Here is an 18,318-nt window from a genome sequence, read left to right as displayed (position 1 = left end):
TCTTGGCTTGCTTAGTTGGGGACATTAAATGTAACATTTAATTTAATATTCAACAATAATATTGATCTGCCTGCATTGACACTATTATACAAGAACTGAACTGAGCTGGACGATGACATCACGGTTTACTCCAGAGTAACTTCACTTAATAAATCTGAATGCGAGTTACAAACGGGGCCTACGCCAAAGAACCCGATTGCTTGCTGAGCTTCTAAATAAATGTATATTGTTACAGCATCAATTCTCCCGAGTCTGGTAGAACTTACTTAAGCTGGACTGTGATGCTGTTTTCTTCTGGAAATAATTTTTTTGCATTATTTTCCTGTTATCTCTGTAAAGCTGCTTTGAAACAATCTGTATTGTAAAAAGCGCTATATAAATAAATGTGACTTGACTTGACTTGTAACTGAAATAACGGTCCTGAGATCTGGCTGTGACCCTGGAAACAGAAAAATATTTTTTTTTTTTTTAGCAACATAGACTGTAAAAAAAATGCAATGATGCAACATTTATTATTTATAAACGATTAGCTTGATAGAGCTAGGTAGATATCAATTAATTTCTATATATCAATGGATGGCCTATAATTTATTTAGAGAGACAAAAAGTTCTGGACGGTCAGGTTGATGTTCTGTCTGGCTTAAACTTAGCTAAGTAACCACGTGTAAGTTTAGCTGCCCCTAGTCTTCTCTACTCACTTTCAAAATTAATTTTCTTTTGACTTTTCTTTTGTTGTCTGTCTTTATCCTGCGTGAGATGGCCTCTTCTGGAAAGACTCTGTTTACTCCTTTCTGGTTTGAGTTTCTTATAAATGAGATGATCTAACTATCTAATTCATATCTAAATATACATTTTTCTTAAAATAGCTTACTGATCTGGACTAAAATGTAGGCTGTGTGCACTTAATGTGGGATTTATCATACTCTGTCTTTACCAAGTTCTCTTTAACTAAAGCAAACACACATGCATGCAAGTTAAAGAGAACTTGGTAAAGACAGAGTATGATAAATGAAGTGACAGAGACGTCAAATCTATTTGACGTCTCTGATGGCCCCAATTTTTCCCTAAAATAGTGAAAGATGCAGTAGGTATAACTAGGCTAATCGTGTCACATTTCACTGCACACTTATTAACGCCCCTAACTGAAATGCCTTAAAATGTGTAGTAAAAAATCTACTTGTATCAATAAACGATGGGAAATTTATTTAAAGGGGTCATATAATGCCATTTTTGTACAAGCTAATATGATTCTTTAGGGTCTAAATTAAAAGTTTGTAATATACTTTAATTAAAAATTCTCATTAGTATTGTAAGAAAACACTAATTTTACCTGGTCAAAAACAGCTCTGTTTTCAGCACGCCGTTTCAGTGCATGTGTCTTTAAATGATAATGAGCTTTGCTCACCCCGCCCCTCTGTTCTGTGCGTACACCGTTTGTAACACAATAACCACGCGTTGTTCATTATAAACGTGGGATTATGAATTTAAATGAGAACGTCGTACATAGAAAACATGCTGTAATGTACCCTGAGTGTGCCTGCAGCAAGGTTTGCAAATTTCGCAAAGATTAATATAAATACTAATATAAAGGTTAATAAAACATTACACTCACATCTTCTGGAGGTTCAGCAGTAACACGTTGGTACCGATCCGTTTTTTCTCGTTTGTAAAGCTGTCTGGTGTGAAATGATTTGCGTAAACATGAAAGCATGGAGATCGTGGGGAATCCCCGTGAGGGAATCCCCGCGTCAATCCTTTGGGCATATCGCTTCAAAAACAAAACTCAGCCACTGCATCTATAACGGCTCAGATTTAGGAACATCCAAATGACTGCTGTGTTCCTTATTACATCTAAGAACAGAACACCACAATCGTGTAGACGCCATTCTACTCCAGCATATCAACAATGGCGGACTACTATGACGAGGCTGTCACAGCTTGCTCAGGGCGGGTCTTGTGTTGAAGCACGGCTGTCAATCACAATCGCGGGAGGGGCGTACGATCTTATGACGTCACAATATCGAACGGCTTGATTTCATAGATGGTCAAACATATAAGGAGATTAAAACAAAACCACTGGATGTATTTTAATCATGATAGGATGGTTGTGTACAGGCACTGCCAACAGACATTTCAGTGCAATCAACTTGTAAAAGTGCATGTACCATTATATGACCCCTTTAAGTATGACATACTGTAGGCCTACTGTTTGTCACAATGTTTTCAACTCAGTCCTATTGCAGACAACACCACAGTCATCTGCCTCATCCAGGATGGTGACGAGTCTGCATACAGACAAGAGGTTGAGCAGCTGGGTGTCTGGTGTAGTCATAACAACCTGGAGCTGAACACGCTCAAAACAGTGGAGATGATAGTGGACTTCAGGAGGAATACCCCAGCACTCCCCCACTCAGGTTCCAGGGTATCACCATCTCTCAGGACCTGAAGTGGGACAATCATATTGTTAAAAAAAAAAAGGCCCAGCAGAGGTTGTACTTTGTTCGCCAGCTGAAGCTGCTGACACAGTTTTACTCATCGGTCACTGAGTCTGTCCTGTGTTCATCTATTACTGTCTGGTTGGTTCAGCCACCAAATCGGACATCAGGAGACTGATGAGGAACTTATCCGGACTGTAGAGAGGAAAATTGGTGCCCCCCTGTCCACCCTCCAGAACATGTACTCTTCCAGAGTGAGGAAAAGGGCAGGTAAAATCATCACAGACTCCACTCACACCGGCCACAACCTATTTGAACTGTTGCAGTCTGGACGGCGCCTCAGATTAAAGGCACCACTAGAACATCTAGGCACAGGAACAGTTTCTTCCCACTGGCTATTTCCCTCTTGAACAGTTAAACGCCTGCCAAGTGCGATACCCCACTTTTCTGTGCAGTATCCTTATAAAAAGTCGTATTAATTCATATTACTTCACAATAATGTATGTTCATTGTCTGTAATGTTTATTCTGACTGAACCTATCTCTGTCTTTATACTTTTTTTTTTTAAACTTAAATGTCATTATATGTCTTGTTATATTTATATTTGTGTTGTGTAAGCTTCAATACCAAAGTAAATTCCCTGTGTATATGCAAGCACACTTGGCAATAGCCTAAAGCTCTTTCGTGTGGTTCTAGCTTTTAAAAAAAACTTTATTTATTCTAGCTTAATACTGTACGTCTAATGTAGATCCATATTATTTTGTGTCATTTAATTGCTTCTCTATAAATAAAATGATAGCTTTATTGTTGCTGGTTTTGCTGTAGTTTGAACTTTGAAATACTTGTAAAGTTTAGATTTACTGTAGTTTACCCTCTTTAAATTCGGAGTAGTGGATATTTCAGATTATTATTGAAAAAAAAAAAAGATTATTATTGCTGAAATTTTCAGTGTAATTCATTACTGCAGAAGTATCTGTTGTCTGGCGGTCCCAGAATATTTTTTTTTTTTGCCATTTTGAAGTAAGCCTACATGCTAGATTGGATTATGAATATGACTAGGATTCTGACTGTGTATCCAAACAGAACATTCATCTTCAAATGAAAAATTGTAATGGAATTGGAGCTAATTGATAAAGGAACTAAGTCTGTGCCTTTTCATCCTCTTCCACTCAATGCCACTGGAGTGAATGCATGCCTGTGTCCACTGCTCCAGAGCGGAAGTACCCCGTCCAGACACGCTGTCTCTCTGTGTGTTGCTTTGGCTGATGGCAGGCAGAAATGGGATTAACAGTCTTTTCATACAGTGGTGCCTCTCACATGACATCATGCTGATATTTTGGTCTGGGCATACAAAGGCGAAAATGTCCTTTATCTGATTGCCCATTACCTCCATTAACTCCTCATGCCTGAAAAGACAAATCATAATCCAATCATGATTCATGTTATTACAAATATGTTAGTTTACAACTAACAAAACATTCTTAAAAAAGTCTCTTAAAAAACAAATGTGTGGACATTAGCTGCACACGGCATGTCCACCAACTGCCCATATTCTCTGAAATAACAGTCTGAAGGATATTGCACACAAAACTGAAAAGCACTTCTCAGTCTGGCAAGCTCTAATCTGATTGGCTGACAGCTTTCAGGAATAATGGAACACGTTTTTTTCCTCAGTCCGCCTGCAAACCAGGGTTTATTTACATGAAACAATCATATTTTTTGAAGAAGAACTAATAACTGGATTTGCTAGTTTTCTAGACTCATATCTGCCTAAATATAGGCTAGGCTACTTTTTTATATCAGTATTCCTTTTGGTTGGATATTTTTCAGGATTTTTTCAGTTTTTGTATAAGCGTTCAAAGACTTGAATGAATCGTATAAAGAAATTTTGCCGATTATATAAAGCCATAATTGTCAACTTTGAAATTGCACGTAGCCTAACCTGTTCTGACGCTCTGTTTGGCGTTCAAACGGGAGCATAGATGTGCAATTCCACACGTGACCGCGAGATGTCGCTGTGGGACGCGTCGTCATCACTGCAGCAAGGTGCTTGTATGGGGATGGTCCAGCAGGGAAGAGGAGGAGGAGAGAGACAGGGAGGGAGAGAGAGAGAGAGAGAGAGAGAGAGAGAGAGAGAGAGAGAGAGAGAGAGCAGGCGCTGCTGCTGCTGTGTCTGTGGCTACCCACCGCAGTTTTCCGGTCTCCTTCTATCCACACGATTTTCCTTGGATACCTAGCGGATGCTATCCTTTCCTCGGCACACCAGCATCTCTTCTGCTTTCAATGCCATTCGTTGGGAATGATTTCCGTGTGTCGCTCGCTGTGAATTGTCGGCATTAATCGGGGAGGGGAAGCGAGAAGAGCGTTGTTCCTCTGGATATTACACGGTAAGCGCAATGTCATTCCAGTTGCATTTCCAGTTGTCACATTCCCCACCTACAACCACGATATCTGCCAAGAAAAAGCTCGAAACAGTTGCGAAACCCTCGGTACGCGTATTAACAGCGCATGTTATGTGTGTTTATTTGCTTGTGGATGTCGCCGAGTTTGTGTTTAGCGTTTTTTTTTATCGCATTTAATTCTCGTATTCACAGCGCTATGAGCGCAGGCTGGGAACTGAAAATGGAATCCATTAGAGCATCATTCTCCATCCAAGACGGATGGGGAGGGGGGGCGAGAGCACAGAAAACCTATTACTTCCCTATTGACCTAAATTTCAATGATGTATTTATAAGATTACACTAGTCCACGGATATGACCGCTGCTTCTTTGTGTAGTTTTACAGCATGTTCTCTCAAATCGTTATAAAAACCCAACTGTCAGTGCCTTTTGCTTGTGAAGAACCGTTTTCATTTGTGTCCATTCATTTTGAATTTCTTGATTTACCAGCTCGTGTAGCCTCGTTTTTTCTAGCATTACTGCTGAAAATTAGCATTTTTGACCGGCTAATATTGGCAAATCCTTTATAAAACATTGTTTAAATAGATTTTGAGTATGAAATATGAATAAAGCCTATTAGTTTAGGTGTGCTGATGTGGAAATGGGAGGGCTGTATGTGGCTAGACTGGCCGCCTTTCTCTGCACTTACTAAGGTGAGGCCGTCTTGGAAGAGAATAAACAATAATTCAGCTCATAGTAGCTTTTAGGCCCTCATGTGTTTATTTATTGAATTTTGAATAATGTGCTATCTTTTCCCACACATGGCACATTGTTTGTTATCAGTTGGTTGTTGGTGCTCAATATGTATAAGCAGTTGTTAATGGATAGAGTTATGACACTGATGAATTTTATTCTTGATTTATTCTTGGTGTGTCAAATTCACTATAAAAACCTGGCTGCTGTGGTTGCAAGAACTTTACTGTAAAAATACTGGTATGTTTCACACTGGGAATTCTGCAGAATTCCGGGAATCCCCAGGTTTACTGTAACTTTTTATTTGCAGCTTTCTTTTTTGCAGCAACAATAAGTACTAGTGGCAAAGTGCAGTTGCAAGGGTTTGATTTACTGATGCCATAATTCACACAAGTACTTTTCTGAGAGATATAATGCAATAGAGAGAGAGAGAGAGAGAGAGAGAGAGAGAGAGAGAGAGAGAGAGAGAGAGAGAAATGGAGAGATATTGAAAGAGACAATATTGATCGTTCAAAGGATCGGACATTCTCAGGTTGATCATAAATTATACATTGCACATGGAAAAAATTTTTTCTGTGCAGAAAGGTTTCAGCACCCTGGCCCTGGTATTCACCATTTTAATGTACTGATGCATAAGAGTGTGCTCTCAGGGAGCAACAGTGCATGACTGTGAAATATTGTATGCATACTAGTATTAACCTGCTTGCTATATGGCTGCATATGATTTAGAATGCAGGAGCTGTGTGCATTTTGTAACAGATCACGTACTCTTGAAGACCTCACTGAGGTATCTCACAGGAGAAACAGACGAGCAGCTGAAAGCAAGCAAATTAGTGCAATATACATTCAAAACACCCATCATCATTTATAATGTTTGCAGTTATGTGTTTCGTTCAAATGTTCGATACAGACCTGACTTTGCCCATCAATGACCCTGCAATTTCAGGATAATGGTCAGGTAATCTATAGCTTAAACTTGGTGCGAAGACATCAAAATGTGCAAAAGCAAAGTGCTGGTATTAATTATTAATTACTCAAATGGTGCACTTTCAGCACATTGAGTGCAGTGGTGCTTATAATAGGCAATTTAACAACAATTTGTTATCTTTTGTCATTATCTCAAAACCATTACTTTTAGGTTTTTAGCATTTTTCTGTTCTATGAGGTAGTTTTTATATGCCTCATTTCATATTCATATACTCTATGATCTAACAGGTTTATTGCAGTTTCTTTAGATTTATTTTGAAGTTGCAGTAACCTTTGCAGTTTTTGTATTCTTGTTTTCTTTGCCACAAATGTTGTTATAAATGCTAACATTTTTAAACCTTTTTTGAGGAAACAATGTTTATCAACCTTATTTTTTAAACCGTTTTGTCATAGGGGAATGGAGGAAGACTATATCATGCTCATTAAGCATTCAGTGTTCTGCTCAGGTGAAAGTAATAGACCTATTGATAAATATCAGACTTGACTCCAGCCACTTGGTATGGACTGACTCAGTCTCCTCTTCTGATAATGACCCCAGAGATAAAGCTGTTGATGACACAGACGCTTGCCATTGTTGTCATCTGAGCCGACACTCACTGGCTGATATGTAGTTATAAAGCTGTCATACAGGAGGATATGAGAGTGCAGAGTCATACATTTATTTTATATTTTCATTTTTCCCTAAGAAGACTTGACATTTTATGAATTTTTGATGACTCGTTTTGAGGCTTGAGGTGTACACTTAATTAGTAGCTAGATATGCCAATATTATAGAAGTTAAACTCAAAGGATGTGCAAGAGATAGGGGTGTAACGATACCCTCATGTCACGATTCGATACATATCACAATACTTAACTCACGATACAATATTATTGCGATACTCCAAGACATGGTAAAAGGTTAACAAAAAATGTACTGTTAATTAAAATGCTAAATTTGATTTTACATTGTGGAAATGAATAGGTTTTGACTTGGTGCTGGTAACCTAATGCACAGGACAATGGTGACTCCAGAATAAAAATAGTCATGATTCTGAAGCTGAAAATACAGAATTATTTTAGACAAATATGCTTTCACTCTTTCACTGACTAGATACAGTATATTTAAAATAATGTAGGCCACTTTTTACTGGTAACATTTGGCATTATCAGGAGCCACAAATATTGCCCCATTATTATACTTTATATTCAACATTATATATAGTGGTTTAATGTAGTACTGACACTAAAACTCTGAAAACTTTAATTTTTTATTTTATTTTGAACTATACACAATACATATTGTCACTATCCACAATACATATTGTTGCAGTTTTGTATTGCGATATATTGTGACGCGATATCTTGTTACACCCCTAGCAAGAGAGCAGATTAGTTAAGAGTTTGTGAGTATAAATGATGTGTACATGCATATTATTAGATTATTTGCCTGTCATTTTTGAAGATTAATATCTCACTGTAAAAAAAAATTACTTAAAAAAATAAGTTACCTCGTTGAGTTAATTGAAATAAAAAATGTAAGTTAATAGAATGAGGGAAATTGATAAGATAGAAACTCAAAATATTATGTTATCTGAACCTCATTAATTATATAAGTTGATTTGACAAAAGATAAATTTGTAATAACAAATCATGAAAATAATTTTTTAAAGTGATAAATCCACTGTAAAATAGGGCAGTCAGTATCACTGGATTTTATGAGATTTAGCAGAAATTTCTTATTACTAAATACTGTATTCAGAATTTTACTGTGAAATCATTGCAGACTAGCACATTTTCCTTCATAACACAACAAATGTATTACTGTACTGTATTGGGAATCGCACTGTGATAATTTACAGTAGCTGATTAAAAATATTTATTACACAGCTCTTTGAAATTCTTGATTGTTAAACAAACTCTACTATTTTTACGTCTTGTATTATACAACGACATCTTGCGTCTTGGTTATTTAGTGAAAATAACCTCAGAGGATTCACTATTGAAATGATATTAATATAACATTGCCCGTCTTGTGGCGAGGTCTATTGTTTTGTACATTGTAATAGACAATTTTTTTCTCTAGTGGAAGCTTTAAGATAATATACAGGTAAGATTATAATTTCCACTCAAATTTGTTTATTTGTTTATTTTTAAAGGTATAGCGGAGGATGTTTTACTTCCTGGTGGGTAGTCTAAACTATTGGTCCTCCTAATTGTCAATCATTCTGGTGAATCAATCAAACTTTTCAAAAAGTGGAGAGGGCGGGTCTTATCTAAAATTTGGAAAGATCCTCCGCTATACCTTTAAGGATCCCATTAGCTGAAAGTCTGTGCAATCAGCTAGTCAGCTAGATAAAAAATTACATTACAACAACAACATTTCGATCATCACAGTTAACACATATACACATTTCATATATATACATACATACACAAACACACACTCATACATACATACAATCTAGTTTCGATTCAAATCATTATTTCATACCCACAAATTTATTCAGTTTGTAGTCATGTTTTTGTTTATTTTGCAATTATGACCATACAAAATCCTTTACTGTAGATATGATTTTGAAATCGAATAGCCCCCCCCTTTTAAATTCCTGTGTACATTAAGTTGTCTTACTGTTATTGTGGGGCTTCATTTCCCAGCATTGCCTTCCTCAAGTGCTTGAGTGAGCGATCTTTACCCAACTTCATTTAGCCAGCGCACCATAGAAACATCTTCTTATATGCACAGTGCCAATGCACCGGGGAGCTGCCTTGCTTATGTTCCCACTGTCAATGCTCCAGAAAAGACTTGATAGGAGGGCAGAAAAACATTCTTACCTGACTGCCTGGATTATGCAGACCTGGAGTGAGGAGAGACAAGCTGTGCTCACTGAGCATTTGCACTTATGATTAAGGAATCCACTGACACATGAAATATGAAATATGAGAGACAGCAGGGCCCTGGGTACCTATTTTTAGATTTGCCAACCAAAATAAATTCAAAAGGAAGGTTAGTGTTGTTTTTGCAGATGTCATTATTGTTTTGTTTTAAGGATAGTTTAAAGTTCCCATTCCCAACTTAAACCGGAATACTTTGCTTTTTACTTTTTAACTGGAATCATTTGAGATATCTTGGATTTGCTAAATAAGAATTGTGAGATTATTTATGCAATATCAATTTATCTGAATGATCATTTAGTATATATTTTTAGAGGTTAGTGGTATAAGATAACTTGACAGTCAACTAGCCATTGTGTTATGAACTTGCTTTTGCAAAAAGTGTTCTTTATGCGATATGCCATTATACTATGGTATATTATTATTATTAGATGGAATACTTCATGCTTTTGCATAGTGACCATTCAACTGGACTACTGACCACTGGCAACCTTTATTGTTACAGTATATAATAAAATAATATAATTTAAACTTCAATTCAATTATTCATTTATTTGTTAGGCCTCCATGTACAGCCAACCATTCATTATGCACAGAATACTAGGCAACTGGCCGTTATTGAAAAATAATAAGCGGAGTTACACCTGGTGTGCATTATTTTTCAATAATTCATGAGCCAATTTTTATGCTTCAGATGTTTTAGAGAGAGACCTTTCCATAGTAAATGATAATAATTTAGTTAAACATGGAAATTGTTTGCCTTTGTTATTGATCTATTTTGTTTCGTAGAATAAAAGTGAAAAATATCTTGAACTTATGTTAACCATTTAACAAAACCATTTAACAAAACCTAGACCATTCAGGATCTGGGTTCTAGTTTAATTTTGCTATAATTACTTTTCTTATTATTAAAGCTTCAGTCGGCAAGATTTTTTTGATCATATTCTCTGAAACCGACACTATGCTCCGACAGAACAACATAAATCAGCCGGTTTTAGAAAAAATCCCGCGCTTCTACCTCCACCTGGAGCCTGTTATTTGTTTTGCAAAAATCCACCGCTCCCGGTTCTTCTGGTCCAATCAGCGCAGGGCTGTGTGATATCTGACTGTCAATCACAGTTCGTGCACACGCCACAGATCCCCCCTCCCCTCTCGCGCATGTTACAATATCACAAGCACACGCCTGAAGTTCGCAGGTGTGTTGGATTGTACGAAGTGTGATGGCGGAGAGAAAAATCTACTAACAAGCTTCCAATTCCTCGGTTAACAACCAGAGCTAGGAGGTCCAAAACAACCAAGGAAAAGAAAATGATGCTTCGATGCTGAAGAGATGAGCACGAACTCGATGGGAGGGTGCTCGGTGGTAGTGGGGCAGGGGCATGTGAGTTGTAAACATTCAAAATTTGAAGTTCCTTCAATCTGCCAGACTTGCCGACTGCAGCTTTAAAAAGACTTAATATTACTTCTTATCCACAAATATTTTGTATTTGATCTTATAACCTTCTTTTTTTCAGAATGCATAATTAAGATGTTGTAGTTGTCACAGACCTGTGATGACAAGCTTTATCACTGGTTAGAATGAAAATATTTGGTTTTTGCTTTTGATTTTGACATCTCCAAGTAAGATGATTTGAACATTTTTGTATTAGTGAGAGGTTTGGGTCCTGCTATTGTTTGACCAGTAGGGGTTCTCTTAGACATCATTCAGCAGCCAATTATAGAGGGTCCCAGCATGTCGGTGAACAAATGCAGAATGTGGTCTTAAATTAGCTTTTCATAAACAAACACAGCAAATGGGCTGACATGACACAGTGAACATTTGCAAGTTCAGGTCTCCATTAGATTCATTTTCTTCATCCTTAAGGAATAACACACTGCTTTGTCTTGGAGACCTCAGTGGGTGTATTACATTTCCACTGTTACCACTTGTACATAGATAACACTAGTAAACACAGCTTTCAGCAATGTCAACTCTCTCCAGCAGCAAAGTCATTAATCCCATACTAGGTCAGGGCTCTTACTGAGCCAACCGCTTCCACCCAGAGCTACACAGGCACGGCAGCAATGTCCTCGTGCCACGCTTGAAAAATCCATGCCTTATACTGATATCCCATGATGCATTTTCCAGGCAGGCGTACAGCAGAATTACAAATATATGTCAGTTCCCTGGCATGTCACAAATCATCAAGTAGTTTCCTTCATGGAAGTTGAAGGTTGCAGACATATTTGAAAAGTTATCAAACATTTTTTTATCAGTGAGTTAGAAAAGAACTAAGCAGAGAGCTTTTTTCTGTTTTTTTTCCAACTAGAGACTGAAGAAGTCAGTAAACGGACACCAAAGGGATAATTGTTTCAATTATAGTTCTTAATGCACACAGGCTTTACTTTTAATATGCTGGGGAAAGAGTGGAAGAGGTGGCCATTGAAAAAAAATGAAATGCACCCAAACATCATCACCAGAGACTATAGAGGAGAACAAGCCCTAATAAGCAGTGGGGCCTGTTTGATCACAGCAAGTCTCACATAATTACTCTTTATCATCGATGTCACGCTCAGCTGTCCTTTGAGAACATGATCTGAGGAGCATTTTAATTGCCTCACATTTGCGCTGCTTCTCAATGTATCGTTGACATTTTAGGCAAGGAGACAGTTCGTGGAAAAACTATACAATTCTCCACCAAGACTTTTGCCGATAGTTAATTAGCTCTAGAATGTGCAGTGATATAGTGATGGCATAACCAAGTTTTTGTAGTGGTCACTCTTATTTAAATTTAAATGAATGCGCATCATACATGTATCATACACTTCTAGTCCACTAAAAATGTTTACAGCAAAGACACGGTTAATTAAATATACCTATTGCAATATAAAAGACACATTATCTCCAGTCTCATTTCGGTGCTTTGTGCAGGAGAGCATAACGTCATCTCCCAGTGTGCCAGCCTCACAGAAAAAGAGATTAGTTTCCTTTAAGACCTTATTGAACATTTTAATCTTGCAGTGTGCTCAGAATTTTATTGCTGTTTCATTCCCAACCTTGTCAGTCGTGTGTCGAGACAATAAATAAACAAATATGTCTGCAGTCAGAATACACAGGACTGATTAATGTCTGTGTGATTAATGAAGCTGTAAAATATTTGTTTTCCCATCCTCCGGCATATAAGTTATATAACTAAAATACTTTGTAATAATTCAAATTTTATTTGAATGATTTCGCATGAGATTTCACATAAATATGTATCTTCCAAATGCTAGTTCTTAATGAACCGCCCTTGTTTTCTTTGTCTCATTAATTCTAGCAACTAATCAAGCCTGATTTTACACTGCAAATACTGCTGGGTTTGTAAAAGCGTGTGAATGTGGGTGTGACTGTAAACACAATATGTGCCTTTTGTTTGTGCATTTTGATACTTTAGTATCCTGCGGGATCACATGACTAATTGTGTACCTGGGATCACAACCGTGATGCCTGCCAATAGCAACATCAGCCGAACGAACACCATCATGTCCTGTGGGTTTAGGTATATCCTTTTTTTCTGGAACATCTGGTGTTTCACCTGCTCAGATCTTGGGAGTAAGTCTTCTGAATCTTGCGGAAAAACAAAACGGGGAACGTCCGAGGGGAGTAAACCGTTGTCAAAAGCATATGGCCAGAGTCTTACTGGGATGTAATGGGGATGAAAATGCAAAGGCAGGGCAGATGTCTTGAATGAGATGTTTAATGCAGATAACAAGATTAACCGGTTGCAAGATTGCATAGTGTAAAGCGTAAAAAAAAAAAATTATTCAAAGTTTGGACTGAGGTTTCTGCAGTTCTGATTTTTTGTTAATTCCTGCTGGTTTCTGTTTTTGTAGATACTGTTGCTATGAGTTGTATATAATCCCAAAGGACGGAAGATGCAGCAATTCCATTGGGTGCAATCACGAGACTCTTACACCATCATATATGAACCTACATGCAGCAAACACAAACTCATGCTGAAAGATAAATGGAGCACAGCGTAGACACTTGAGATTAAAAAAAAATAATAATTTTATGTTCATGCAGATCCAGTCAAAAATAGCCTAGTTTTTTGCCATCCAAAACCACCTTGAATCATCAGTGCAAAGCATCTTGAGAAGAATTAGTTGCCGTGTGCAGCATCACTGAAATGATCCACTGTAAGCCTCACGGTTGCCTTCTTGGAGAGAGACTGTCATAATGGATTGATATCTCTATGGAAACGGGAGCCTGTTAGCAGGCACAAGCATGATGTCATAGACAAATTAGGCATTCAGACATGAGCCCCAATAGAGAGATCCTCCTTTGTTGTAGGCCTTTCAGCGATTCTCGGCTGACATTAATTATGAACATTTCACAAATTTGATCAATTTATATCAATTTCCCTTTTTTGGCTATTTGATATCTGCAGCCAATTCAGTGGAAAGGCTTAAAATGTCTACATTCACCTCAGTGGTTTCAGACAGAAGTCATTGTGGAAGCACATTCACGTTCACATTCACAAGCACATTCAGGGTACGTTAATCCAAAAATGTAGCTTTTGTCACTTTAAATGAAAAAGTGCCACTGAGGAAGTGAAATGGGATATAATCGCTTGTTGGGAACAATGGCTCTGGCTCTTCCACTGTTCAATTTGTTTAGTGTTTGACAATGAAATTGAGGTTGTGTTACGGGACTCTCCCGTATGCTGTCTCGAGCCTTATCTGACAGGTCAGGGGCTGTTGTGAAAGGTGTTTTAGTAAAATAACAGAAAACATTCACTGAGCAGCGCAGGCCTGTTTCTAAGGTAACTGTGGCCTTGGAGTGATTGTAGCAATCATGTGACTTAATACAATTAGACTCTTTTACCTGTTTCTCAGTAATGCCTTTTTCTTTTTCTTTCTTTTTCCATTAAATACACAGGGTGTGTTCAGCCATTTAGCTTCTGTATGGTCTATTCAGTATGTTAAGAGTTTTGCCATTTCCTTTTAATGTGTAATATACTTGTGAGTCAGAAATCAGAGTACTTATTATATAGTAAATGTTCATTTGGATTAATGCATCCTATAACTCCCCTAGCTGATGTATTGTGCTTCCAAGGCACAGCCCGTTCTTAGTGCTCCATCCAGTTTCAGCAAGTCTTTACATGTTTTGTTATGAGAAATTCTCCTCATATAATAACATCGCTGAATAATATTTTAATTTTCAATATTCCGATAAAAACACCACTTCAAAGAAAGTCAACAGTGTGCTTGATTTTGATGATATGTACGCAAGTTGATTATGATCAAAATTACATGAATATTGCATAATTATTTTGTATAATGGCAGCATAAAAAGGAGATGGACACTATTTCATTTTAATGTTGACAGGGCAAGCCAGTGGTGAAATAGTGTTTACTTGGAATGTTGAACATTCAGATTTCATTCAGTGATTATTATATGCAGAGAATTTCTTATAGTAAAACATGTAAAGACTCTCTGGAACGGCAATACATTTTTATACACTATTGTTCAAAAGTTGGTTGGCAAGATTTTTTTATGTTTTATAAAAAAAGTCTCTGCTCAGCTCACTTAGGAACATTTATTTGATCAAATGATACTGTGAAAACAGTAATATTGTGAAATGACACCCATTGCAGAAAATTGCAAATGTGAAATTACAGCCATTACTCCTGTAAAAAAAAAATTATGACATTTTTTCTTTACAAAAACAAGCAAGCAAAAATTATTAGGTTTTTCATTAGTGATTATAGCTGGATTTGGCTATAATGTGACTTTTTTACAGTTTTACAGTACCAAAATTTATATGTAATATTCAGCCCATTATAAGTGATGCTTTCTTTCCGGAAGTGCATGAAGAGGTTACCAGAGCATGGACAGCACCTTTTTCTGCCCGAAACCGTTCTGGTGCCTCTTCCTCCCTCCCTACCCTCGATGGTGGAGCAGCTAAGAGGTTCGCTAGATTCTATAGCCTCCGTGTAGAGCCGGTATCTTCCCGTATACTCGCCCCCAGTGGCCAGTGGCGCGAAGGACCCGTTCTTAGTGTCGGCTTGCAACGCCCCATGGGCCGGATACGTGCGTGTTATGGTCTACAGTGTTTTTCCACCAGGTGGCGTTGTTCTGTGCTCTGGAGTGAGCGACAGGAACAGGTGTGGTGGGTTACCGGTGATTGCGCTTGCATCAAGAGACAGCGAGTACAAAAGGAATGACGGAGTTGGACTCAGGACTGCTCTTCCTCTTCAGTTCCAGATTGTTTTTACTTTTATTCTTTATTTCTTTGAGTTGTAGTATTATTAATTTGACTTATGTTTCCATTAAATCTTTATTTGTTAATTTGAGTTCCATGTGTGGCCTCCCCGTTATTATGTTGCTTCACCTTGAGCCAGGTGGACGTAACAGTGCGTCTATTTGCTCCAGTTGTGTTCCCCAGAAACGGCTAACCCTGTGAGTTCCTCCGTCACCCCTGCGGCAGTCAGACGTTGCGGAGCGTCTGACGCCAGGCCTACACTCGTATGTATTGTGGAACCTGTGATAGGCTGGGTGTCCATATGTAGCGGTCCCTGTGGCGACCCCATATGTGTATTCCACCACGATCAGCTCCTCTGCGGACGAGCCCGCCCTGTCATCTCTGCTGGTGTTCTTTCCCCCCTATAGGCTGGAACCACCCCAGAGACTGACATATGTTGTACTACCCTGCTTGGCTAGTCCATATGTGTTACCGTCACAGTGCCTCCCTCCTGGGTAGGATGTGGCTTCCGCAGCGTTCCCTTCCCCAAGGGCACGCTTTCCCAGCGTTATCCGTTATCCGGAACAGCAGTGACTGACCTTCTCTGCTTAGAGCTCCTACTTTCTGCCCAACACTGCGGTCAGACCAGGAGGCTCAAGCGGAGTGCTGGAAGGGCCAGCAGCCATGGCGTTTTGGTAGATATCCCCATTCGTCAGTAGTGACTGACGAAGGGGAATGTCTCGGTTACGTATGGTAACCCTTGTTCCCCGAGGAAGGAACGGAGATGTAAGTCCCCTCGCCACAGTTGCTGAGCTTCCGCTGTACGCTGAGTCACAGGTCCGGCTCCTCTGTGCAAGGTGCGACGCACTGTGCAATTATCACATGCCAATGTGCATTGGCTCGTTTAGTTTCACTCAAAGTAGATTCTGCCTCAACTTTACATTTACTTAAGACATAAATTACTGTGTTTATTAGGATACTCGCATAGACAGGCATTTTGACACATCAGTATATCGTACAAGCCCAATTAGATGGCAAAAAGAACTCAGTTCAGTACTCAAGCGCTGTATGAGCAGCGGCTTCATGTGCGAGCGTCTCTCAGACAGCACATGCATTTAACAAACTGAGTTCTCTTTTGCTGCTTATAGCGCTTCAATGGTTAAAATCACTTGTTTTTAAACCGCAATGCTTAAAAACGCATGCAAATGAAAAGTTCTCATGATAGAGATGATAGTCCAAAATCTCTTCCAGTCAACAAATTTCTACCGGTTAATTGTGTCTACTGGTATATCACCCACCCCTACTTTTCCCATTTCGCCATGTACCTCACCAGCGACTAGCATTTGTTTTCACAGATCTTACTGTTCAGGCAGTAAGATCTGTGTTGTATATTCTCTCTTTCACACAGAACAGATGCGTTCATAGTTGTACCTGATGTGGTTGTGTAAAAAGGCTATGTGTTCTGGTGCTCATAGGTACACATTCGCACGTGAGCAGCCATTTTCTCTCTGTTCCTGCTGTGTGCAGGCTGTTCTCTGGGGAATCAAACATTTGGGTGGTTGATTTTGAGAGGGGAGGCGACTGCCAAGGAGGAAGCTGAGGATGAAGAGAGTGATCTGATCTGAGAGAGTCAGAGCATTATAGTGAGATTTCATTACTCAAACTCTTTTTTAAAACCCCACTAATTCACTAGGTGAAGTACAGGCATTTTTCTTTGAAACAGGAATTTTTTATGGGCTTGTCCTTCTTTTTTTTTTTCTTTTTTAAAGCTACTAGTCTTTAGTTGCATCACTGTTGCTACAGTAGGTTATATTAGTGGTGGGGCTTACTCATTTTAGAGAGCATCTTAATGGGCAAATATCTAAAAGTGCAGGATGGGTCAAATATTTCTGGTTGTTCAAAGTTTGGGATCAGTATTTTTTTCTCTTTTGAAAGAAATCGATACCTTTATTTAGCTAGGAGACATTGAATTGATCAAAAGCGACAGTAAAGACATACACATTTTTTTTCAAATAAATGTTGTTTATTTGAAGTTTCTATTCAAAGAGTCCTGAAAAAGATGAATCATAGTTTCCACAAATATATCAGCACAACTGTTTCATTGTTTCACAACATTGCTAATAGTAAGAAATTTTTTTTGAGCACCAAATCAGCATAAGATTGATTTCTGAAGGATCATGTGACACTGAAGACTGGAATAACGGCTGCTAAAATCACAGGAATAAATTACATTTTAAAATATATTTATAGAAAACAGTTTTATTATGGAGTACATTAGTGTATAGATGACATCAAAGCTAACACACATGAACTAAAAGCCACAAAACTGAAAAATTAGTTTTTGAAGCTTATGTATACAAATCAAAGCATGTCAGCGACAAGCTGAGAAATTGTGTTTTGAATCACAAACCTCGAGAGATAAGGAGACAAAAGTAGGTCAAAGAAGAGAGAGAGACTGAAAGAAACAGAGACTGTTAATTAAATATGTCTAACAATTATTACATCACGACAAACAATCAAAGTGTAGATAAAGCACTTTGATTATATTATGACAGCTGAAAAGTGCTGAACCACAATTTTTTATTTAATTTTAACTGACAATCTGTCTTTTTAAAGGATCTGTTCAAACTGATTGCTATAGTACACTGATGCATGACAAAAGCCTTGCAGAGTTTGTCTTG

General features: G+C 38.1%; 1 protein-coding gene across 6 annotated transcripts in view; it reads left to right on the top strand.

The window, feature by feature from the left end:
• Positions 1–4,360: 4,360 nt before the first annotated feature.
• ctnnd2b (catenin (cadherin-associated protein), delta 2b) overlaps positions 4,361–18,318 on the top strand; it is an 82,533-nt gene continuing 68,575 nt past the window's right edge. For 5 of the 6 annotated variants that reach the window (XR_014206741.1, XM_082172789.1, XM_082172791.1 and 2 more), the window contains exon 1: positions 4,362–4,822. The gene's annotated coding sequence lies outside the window, so the exon portion shown is untranslated. Of the gene's footprint in view, positions 4,823–18,318 lie in introns of all 6 variants that reach the window. The other variant, XM_082172787.1, reaches the window with a different exon arrangement.

Source organism: Leuciscus leuciscus (assembly GCF_965113295.1).
Source record: "Leuciscus leuciscus genome assembly, chromosome: 6".
Taxonomy (NCBI): Eukaryota; Metazoa; Chordata; class Actinopteri; order Cypriniformes; family Leuciscidae; genus Leuciscus; species Leuciscus leuciscus.
Note: the sequence above shows the minus strand (reverse complement) of the source record. Positions and strands in the feature narration are given on the sequence as shown.